The sequence below is a fragment of the Piliocolobus tephrosceles genome, chromosome 13 (genome assembly GCF_002776525.5).
Source record: "Piliocolobus tephrosceles isolate RC106 chromosome 13, ASM277652v3, whole genome shotgun sequence".
In the NCBI taxonomy this organism is placed as follows: Eukaryota; Metazoa; Chordata; class Mammalia; order Primates; family Cercopithecidae; genus Piliocolobus; species Piliocolobus tephrosceles.
Genome location: NC_045446.1, coordinates 51,639,378 through 51,648,124, shown reverse-complemented (window position 1 = coordinate 51,648,124; position 8,747 = coordinate 51,639,378). Strand labels below are relative to the sequence as shown.

General features: G+C 43.2%; 1 long non-coding RNA gene across 1 annotated transcript; it reads right to left on the bottom strand.

The window, feature by feature from the left end:
- Positions 1–604: 604 nt before the first annotated feature.
- LOC113224765 lies at positions 605–8,007 on the bottom strand. Its single transcript, XR_003309369.1, has 2 exons — positions 7,909–8,007; positions 605–1,952 (listed from the first exon to the last, which is right to left on the bottom strand). It is a non-coding gene; the product is annotated as an uncharacterized LOC113224765 (long non-coding RNA).
- Positions 8,008–8,747: the final 740 nt, after the last annotated feature.

Below are 8,747 nucleotides of genomic sequence, written 5' to 3'. Positions count from 1 at the left end.
GGCACAAGCCCAGCTGTCTGGAAGGCTTCTGAATAGATACAGTTTGCATCAGACACTCTTCCACCTGCCCATTGTAGATACTGGAGATTATCTCACTGATCCTAAACCCAGGAGTCATTGAGGCTGTCTACACTTAAATGCCCCCCTGCTCTGAATGCCCACCTTCTCAGTGCTGGGATCTTAGCTCCATGTTCTTGGAAAGCAAATAGAGTGAGGATCAGGGTAAGATGTAAGATATGAACAGCCATTTACCCCTCAGAGATGTCTGTAACTAAAGGATGCTTGTTTCCCCAAATTAATCTCTAATTCTTGTGACAAAGTGAAATAAATGTAGTCCAGCTATGTGGTCATGATGGACTAGGACTGAAAACCTTTGCCCAGGCTCACCTTCCTGAGGTCCATCCTTGGGGTCTTCATTCATTCACTCATTCCTTCAGCAAAGTTTATGGACTGCCTACTTTTTTAAGGCTCTGTCTATCTACTTCTGTTTCAGGCCCTGGAGAGGCAGCAGTAAACAAGACACTATAGCCATGTTCCTATGGAGTTTTCATTCTAGGTAAATGGACAAATAATAATAAAAGAAAACACATGGACAGGATATATGCAGAGTGACACATGCTACTTGAAAGAACAACAAAACAGGGAGAAGTGAGAGGGAGCAGCCCTCCCTTCCTCTCATTTAAAAAAAAAATCAAAGCATGGATTCCTTTTTATCGCTCCCCCTGTGTTTTTTTTTTTTTTTTTTTTTGAGATGGAGTTTTGGTCTTGTTGTCTAGGTTAGAGTGCAATGGCACGATCTCAGCTCATTGCAACTTCTGCCTCCTGAGTTCAAGCAATTCTCCTGCCTCAGCCCCCTGAACAGCTGGGATTACAGGTGCGCACCACCACACTGGGCTAATTTTTTGTATTTTTAGTAGAGACGGGGTTTCACCATGTTGGCCAGGCTGGTCTCAAACTCCTGACCTCAGTGATCCACACACCTCAGCCTCCCAAAGTGCTGGGATTACAGGCTTGAGCCACCATGCCCAGCTGCTCCTCCCATGTTTCTGTCTTCCCTACCACCTCTGATGAACCCACATTTTTTTGTTTGTTTGTCTGTTTTAAGCTTCTGGGTTTTTTTTTTTTTTTGAGCTTCCTCTCTTGTCGACTCAGGGAGGGAGGAGTGAGTATATGGAGGTGTCGAAATATTTGTAGAAATGTCTTAACCTGCAATGATAACTGCCATCACACTATCTGATTCCTTAGTGGTTCACTCACACACACTCCAGCAAAGTTCTTTCTCTATGTGAGTTTTAAGGCTCTGCTTATCAGTGGACTAATCTTAGCCTCCCTACTAATTTCAGCATAGAAAAAGAAGTTTTCCCACATGTAACCTTTGGAAACAAAGGCAGAGCTTGAGCAGTGATCGAGGCAGTGATTAAGCAGTCAGAAATAAAACGTGAGCTTGCATTCACCTCTGTTGGTGGTAGCCTGAGCTTCTTCCTGTAGACTGTTGACAAAGAAACTTGAGAAGGCAAAATAAACCTTTTCAATAGCAAGAGGATGCTGTGAAGCGCAGGGAGGACCACATTATGTTGATGACGGATGAGTGGATCCCTCTCCGCTGAGTGTGCCAGGTTGGAGCCCATCCATTAGAGAGAGCTTAATCTTTCCAGAGATCTCAACAGCTCCAGATGCTGAAAGAGAAGCCTCCTCTTCCTGCCTCCTCAGAGGGTTTCTCCTGGAGAAGCTACCTGGTGTCTGTGTAGTGTTCAGAAACTGCAGGAGTGATTGCTCCTCCTCCTTTCTGACTGGCAGCCCTTGGGGTGCCAAGCATGAATCCAACCTGGAGTTCTCTTGCTGCAAGCTTCCCTGTTGTCCTGGTCACAACAGTCCACAGCTGTTCTAACATCGTGGAAGAAAAAGTATTTTATACTTGAAAACTCATAGTGAGGAGAGCTTAAACTTTCTCCCTGTGCAGAAAAGAAAAAAGTGGATCCATTTTTAAATGGATTTCCTCATAGAATCTTTCGATGTGTTAATTCCAGGTCTTGGTCTACAGTTTGAGAATAAAAATACCAACAAATCAGTGTCCCCTGTGAAGGACTTCTCTCGATCTCTGCCACACCTCTGTCTGTCCCTGTCTCTGTTGTCTCTCTCACATGTCTTCCCCACCCCCTCTGTGTTTTGTTTTGCTTGTTTTGTTTTGAGACAGGGTCTCTGTCACCCAGGTGGAGTGCATTGGCTCTGTCACAGCTCACTGCAGCCTCAACTCCCTGGGCTCAAGTGATCCTCCTGCCTCAGCCTCCCAAGTAGCTGGGACTACAGGTGTGTGCCACCACACCCAGCTAATTTTTTCTTTTTTCTTTTTTGTAAAGACAGGGTCTCACTATGTTGACTAAGATGGTTTCAAACTCCTGGGCTCCAGCAATCCTCCCATCTCGGCCTCCCAAAGCGCTGGAACTACAGGCCTGAGCCACTGTGCCTGGCTTCTGCTCTGTGTTGAACCCACTGTATTTCTGCCCATTCTATTCCGTGTATTGTCCCCCTCCTCTCTGCCCCTACCATCCCTACCCACACTTTCAACATCTCCCACTAGTGCCGTCAGCCTCCTAACAAGCATTCATCTCTGTGGTTTTATATGGATTTTTTTTTAAGTCTATCTTCTTCACTGTCTTGGCTTATTATTATGTTGGTCAGCAGCTCCTTATTACCTACAGTACAGGGTCCAAACATCTTAACATGACATAAGCCATACCTGTCTACTCGTTTCTTTCTGCCTCCTGCAGATACTCTTTTCACAGCTGAAGCACTCTATTCAAAGGATCTCAAATGCTGAATTGCAGTCTCTAGTTGTTGCAATTATGTCCTTTGCTCTTCTTTCTAGATGAGCTCCTATTCAGCCTTCAAGGCCCAGATTAGAAACTTTGGAACTTTGAGAAACACATTAGGCTTCTGGGATTGTGTTGCTATTGTAATACTGTATTGCTTATCTATTTCAACATAATGAATTGCATAAAAATTTAGTGGCTTAAAACAACAAACATTTATTAGCTCACAGTTTCTGTAGGTCAGGAATCTGGGAGTGGTTTAGCTGGTGGTGCTGGCTTACAGTATCCCATGAGGTTTTTAAGTGGAATAACAGCAGGAACTGCAGTCATCTAAAGGCTTGACTGGTGTTAGAAGATCCACTTCTAAGTTCACTAATGTGGCTTAGCAAGAGACCTCAGTTCCTTGCTTGGCTGTTGGCTGGAAGCAAGTCCCTTACCAATTGGGACTTTTCTCATGACAGGGCAGTCATCTTCCCCAGAGAGAGTGACCCAAGAGAGACAGGCAGGAACCATCATGTCTTTCAGGACCTAGATTTGGAAGTGCCATGTCGTCACTTTTACCATGTTCGATTGGTCCAACAAACAATGGGGTGGGAGATCACATGGTGTGAATACCAAGAGGCCAGGATCATCACTCAAAATTCACAAGACCCAGGCTCAAATTTTGGTTCCATCACTTATTTGCTGGCAGACCACAGGTAAGTTATTTAACCTCTCTGAGCCCTGATTTCCACATCTGTAAAATCTGAATGATAGGATTGACCTGACGGGGTTGATGTTGAACCTAAAAGCATGATTTACATTAAGCACTTGGCAGGTAGTGAGTATTTAATAAATGCTAGCAATTACTATGTTGATAACAGTTCACAGACTCCCTGGGCCAGTGGCCCCAGGGGTGCTCCCACAGTCCTATAATGTTCTTATCTTACATTACTCTCCACCTGGGTACTCAATCTTAGATTCACAAGTGTTTAGACCTTCAAATATATGGCCTCTATGTCCATCTCCTTCATGAACTGTTTTTTTGTGCACAATCTCAGACTTCCCTAACGATATTAAGCTTCAATCCCATTCCTCCAGATCCCAAAGATGTGAATGAGATCATATTTGCATCCTTAAATTAACACTCCAAGTTTAGCTTGTTTGTTAACTCCATCCCACGTGTGGTCATCTGCTTCAGACCTTGGGGCCTCATCCCCATTGGAATTGTTTTTGTGTCATTTTCATTCATTTGTCAGCTGTGAGTGGTTGCTCCTTGTTAGGGCCTAGGCTCGGTGCCGGTGATGCCGAGATAAAGAAAACAGGGACATAGCCCTTTAGAACCCTAGTGTTGCTTCGTATCATCATTTTTGTATTTTCTCTGTATGTGTCTTAACTTTGCTTAAAATGCAGTTTTATTACTAACAACCACCAATTCTTGAGTACTAGCTTCATGTCAGAGTATGTTCATGTCATACCTCTGCCATTCCTGCAAAGTAGGTATTACCTTTCTCACCATCCCTTCTCCATCTTGGAAACATAAAGCTCCTTATTTATTACAGAGATTTCTGACTCTGGATCATGAGCCCTTTCGAAAATGACAAGTTGCCAATGTAAATATTGTTTAAATTTAGTTTTATCCCTAGAATGTGATCACCTTACTGCAGATTCGCACATCACTCCCAGGCATGTCCCTGGTCCCGGGGAGACATGCAGGCCAGTCTGCAGGTGTTTGTCCAAAGGGTGACAGGGTCCCTTCAGATGTTTGGTTTCCACATTAACTGTGCAGCCAGTCATTCACTCCTGGCTCCAGTCCACTTTCCAACAAAGAAGAAATGAGCATATTAATTGAAACCCTAACCCCTTCAGTTTTCTACTTAGGACTTCAAAGTTACCAGGAAGTCCTTCCAGATCTCATTTGCCTGAATAATTCTTTCTCAGGTTGGTCCCCACCCCTACCCATGTCCACTCCCTGCCTTCCTTTGCTCTACTCTGTGCTCTAGGAGCCTGGCCCCTCTGAAGCATCACCACAGCTTTTTTGTCCGCTGGTTCCCTTTGGGTTCAGACAAAGGGAGGCACTGGCTAGAGATCAAAGGGCAGCAGGAGAAGGAGATTGAAGTATTTCTTCTTTCCTGATTCCTCTCTGCTTCAGTGCCATGTCTCAGGCAATATTTGTGTCCCTGGTAGCCATAGCTCCTGCCAGGGTTGGTGGGAGGGAGGTACCTCCTCTGAGTCTCTAGCTCTTACTTGGCCCAGAAACAATCTTTCTTCCCCTTGTCCTTTCATGCCTAGGGGTGCTAATGCCTTCCAGATGATGCAAATTATGCCCTATACTAGGCTATTGTCTCAGTTCCATGAAATTGCAAAATACATTATTGACCATCATGGTTTTCTTAACACTACTTCTGATTAAGGAACACATTTCACAGCAAAATAAGTGAGGCAATGGGTCTCACTCATACCAATGGGATCTGCTATCTTAATCTTGTAAGAAGCAGTGGGCCAGATAGAATGGTGGAATGGAACAGCCCGCTGAAGACCTATTCGTGGCACCAGCTGAGAGACAATGCTGTGAAAATTCAGGGTGCTGTTTTACAGGATGCAGTATACACTTTGAATCAGCATATGATATATGTTGCTGTTTTACCCATAGACAAAATGCAGAGGTCCAAGTATCAAGGGGTAAAAGCAGAAATGGCTCCTCTCACTTATTGACCTAATAACTCACTTATAGAACTTTGTTCTGATGTCTTGGTGGTCTGAGTACCTAAAAGAACAATGCTTCCACCTGGGGACACAACCCATTCAACTGAAACATTATGGCCTCCTCAGGCCACTAAATTAAAAGGCAAAGAAGGAAGTTATTCTACCTGCTGGGGTGGTTAGTTTTGATTACCAAGGAGAAATTGGATTGCTGTCATACAAGGAGGGCATGGAGGACTGTCTGGAACCCAGGGGATGCTTAGGGATGCCTGTTAGTACTTCCATGTCCAATAGTAATACTTAATGGAAAAACAGGCAGAATCCGAAAGAACCCTTTAGAAGTGAAAGCTGTGACCATTCTGCCAGGTAAAGAATCCACATCAGCTGATGTCCTGGCAGAGGACAAAGGAAGGAAATGTGGAAAGAGTAGTGGAGGAAGGAAGTTATAAATATCAACTTTGCTGGTGATCAGTTACAGAAACAAGGACTGTTAAAAACTATGCATGGTTTTTTCCTTACGTGTTATTTACACACGTATTATTACACACATACTCATGTCTTCTCTTTATTTCTTCCTTTCCTTATGATTTACAATTATTTATGATAAATGTTTATTTATCGTACAATTATTTATGATTTACAATTTATTTACGCATTGGTGGTGGTTAACTTAACTTTAACATATAGTCTTTAGTAGAGCGAAACACCAAAGGCCAAATGAAGAAAGTTTGGAGGAAGATGGGGATGGTCAACTGGGTTAAAAGTGCTTTCTTCATTTCCACACCTGCTGAGGGGCTCAAGAATCCCCTTGTCTGGGAAGCTCCTTTGACATCCTTTGACCAGCAACTTTACTAGCCAGCCAAAGCTACCATTGACTGAGGACTTTCTTAAGTATTTCACAGGCATAATTCCATTCAGCAGAAGACTCTTCAATTTCTCTGTGAGATAGGAATTGTGACTCCAATTTGCACATTCGAGAGTTGAGGTTTACGGTGTTGAAGACGCACACTCAAGTTTACTATCTGTGGAGCTATTTGATCTAAACCAGGTCTGTATGAGTCAATGTTCTGTTTTTCATTGCCTCATACTTGATTTGTTTCTTATTTTTCACTCAGGTAAATACTACTGATATAGACAGATATAGACATTGTATACAAAATTAAAATTTAGCCTCTAGATCACAGAACATTCAGATGCGACTTTAATTAAATGTTCAGACCAGACTGATAATCACATCACCCAGAGACAGACACTGTGACTGTCATCTGGAAATGAACACAATTACTTTTTGGATTTTGTGTCTTTTGTCTTTGTTTCTCTGTATTGCCCAGGCTGGTCTCGAACTCCTTACCTCAAGCAATCCTCCCCGCTTGGCCTCCCAAAGTGCTGGGATTACAGGCATGAGGCACTGCATCTGGCCTATAATAAATACATAAATAAAAAACAGTGACTGATTTATTAAACATTACCCTTTTCTCTGGAAAACTCAGTTACATGGATTTGACAAGGTTACCGACTTTCAATGTATGGCTAAAATTGGTGGTAGATTAATTTATGGACATTCTAGTAACAAAATAGAATTTAATAATCTGTTTCATCTTCTAAGTATTTCTGACATTTTGTTGTTGTTGATCATTAGTCCCTGGCTACAAATAACCACAGACTCCCTCGTTAAGATGATGTCAAGACTCTCAGACTAGGAAGAAAAGCCACATTTTGGGTTGTAAATGAAAATTTAACAGAGAATAAGATATTTGAAAGAGAAAATCATTGTTTTGAGAAAGGAACAAAGAAGCCAGACAAGATATAAACTTTACCAAATGTTCAAAAAATTCATTTAATATTAGGCTTTATAATACATGAAGTTTCTTTTCTTTTGGCTGCCAACTTATCTTTCTAATTGCAATTCTGGATTGACAGCAAAAATATTAAATATTCTCTGAGGAAATACCCAACTCAGGTGAGACAAGGGCAGAGCAATGAAACAGAAGAAAACTGTGGAAAACCAGAGAAACTGTATTAGTCCGTTTTCATACTGCTATAAAGGACTACCTGAGGGCCAGTCATGTCGGCTTATGCCTGTAATCCCAGTACTTTGGGAGGCCGAGGCAGGTGGACCACCTGAGGTCAGGAGTTGGAGACCAGCCTGGCCAAACTGGTGAAACCCCATCTCTACTAAAAATACAAAAATTAGCTGGGTATGGTGGCAGGCACCTGTAATCCCAGCTCCTTAGGAGGCTGAGGCAGGAAAATCACTTGAACTCAGAAGGCGGAGGTTGCAGTAAGCTGAGATCATGCCACTGCACTCCAGCCTGGGCAACAGAGTGAGACTCCGTCTCAAAAAAAAAAAAAAAAAAAAAAAAAAACCTACCTGATACGGGGTAGTTTATAAAGAAAGGAGGTTTAATTAACTCACAGTTCCGCATGGTTGGGGAGGCCTCAGGAAACTTCCAATCATGGCAGAGGGTGAAAGGGAACCAAGCAGTTTCTTCACAATGCAGCAGGAGAGAGAGAGTGAGGTAGGAAGTGCAACACTTTTAAGCCATCAGATCTCATGAGAACTCACTCACCATCACGAGAACAGCATGGGGCAAACTGCACCATGATTGAGACACCTCCCACCAGGTCCCTCCCTAACACATGGGGATTATAATTCAAGATGAGATTTGGGTAGGGACGCAGAGCCAAACCATATCAGAGACGATCCAGGAGTGGCCATAAGGTCGGCTCAGCCCCGATGTACTCTGGAAATCCTGGGATCAATGTGCCCATAGAGGGCTGTGTGACAGGGAGGAGGGAACCTAGGGGGTCACGATACAACCTGGAGGCAATGAGATCAAATTCCTGGTCCTGCTAAGCCCCCAAATCATAATAGCTTACATGCTTTCAGGTCTTTTTGAACTGTGCTTTTTAACATCTCAAAACCTTTTTACATACATCACCTCATTTAAGCCTGATACAGACTAGTGCACTAGGTGAGGGCTGGTTCTTCTCTATCTAGGTGAGGAAAGTGACAGTCGGGAAGAGAAAGGACAAAACCACTGTGTGTTAAGGTAAATAAATGACAAGGAGAAACAAAACAAAGGCAAGGACTCCATGGTGATGAAAGAAAGGCACATTACCCAGGAAGGGAAGTGGAGGCCACAGCCCCACTTCTGCTCCTCACCCCAACCAGGAGACCACCAGGTTGAACCCAAGGGTGTGGCTGAAGATGTGCCTGGTCTTCTAAGACGTTTGCTGTCCAATTGCTGGTAT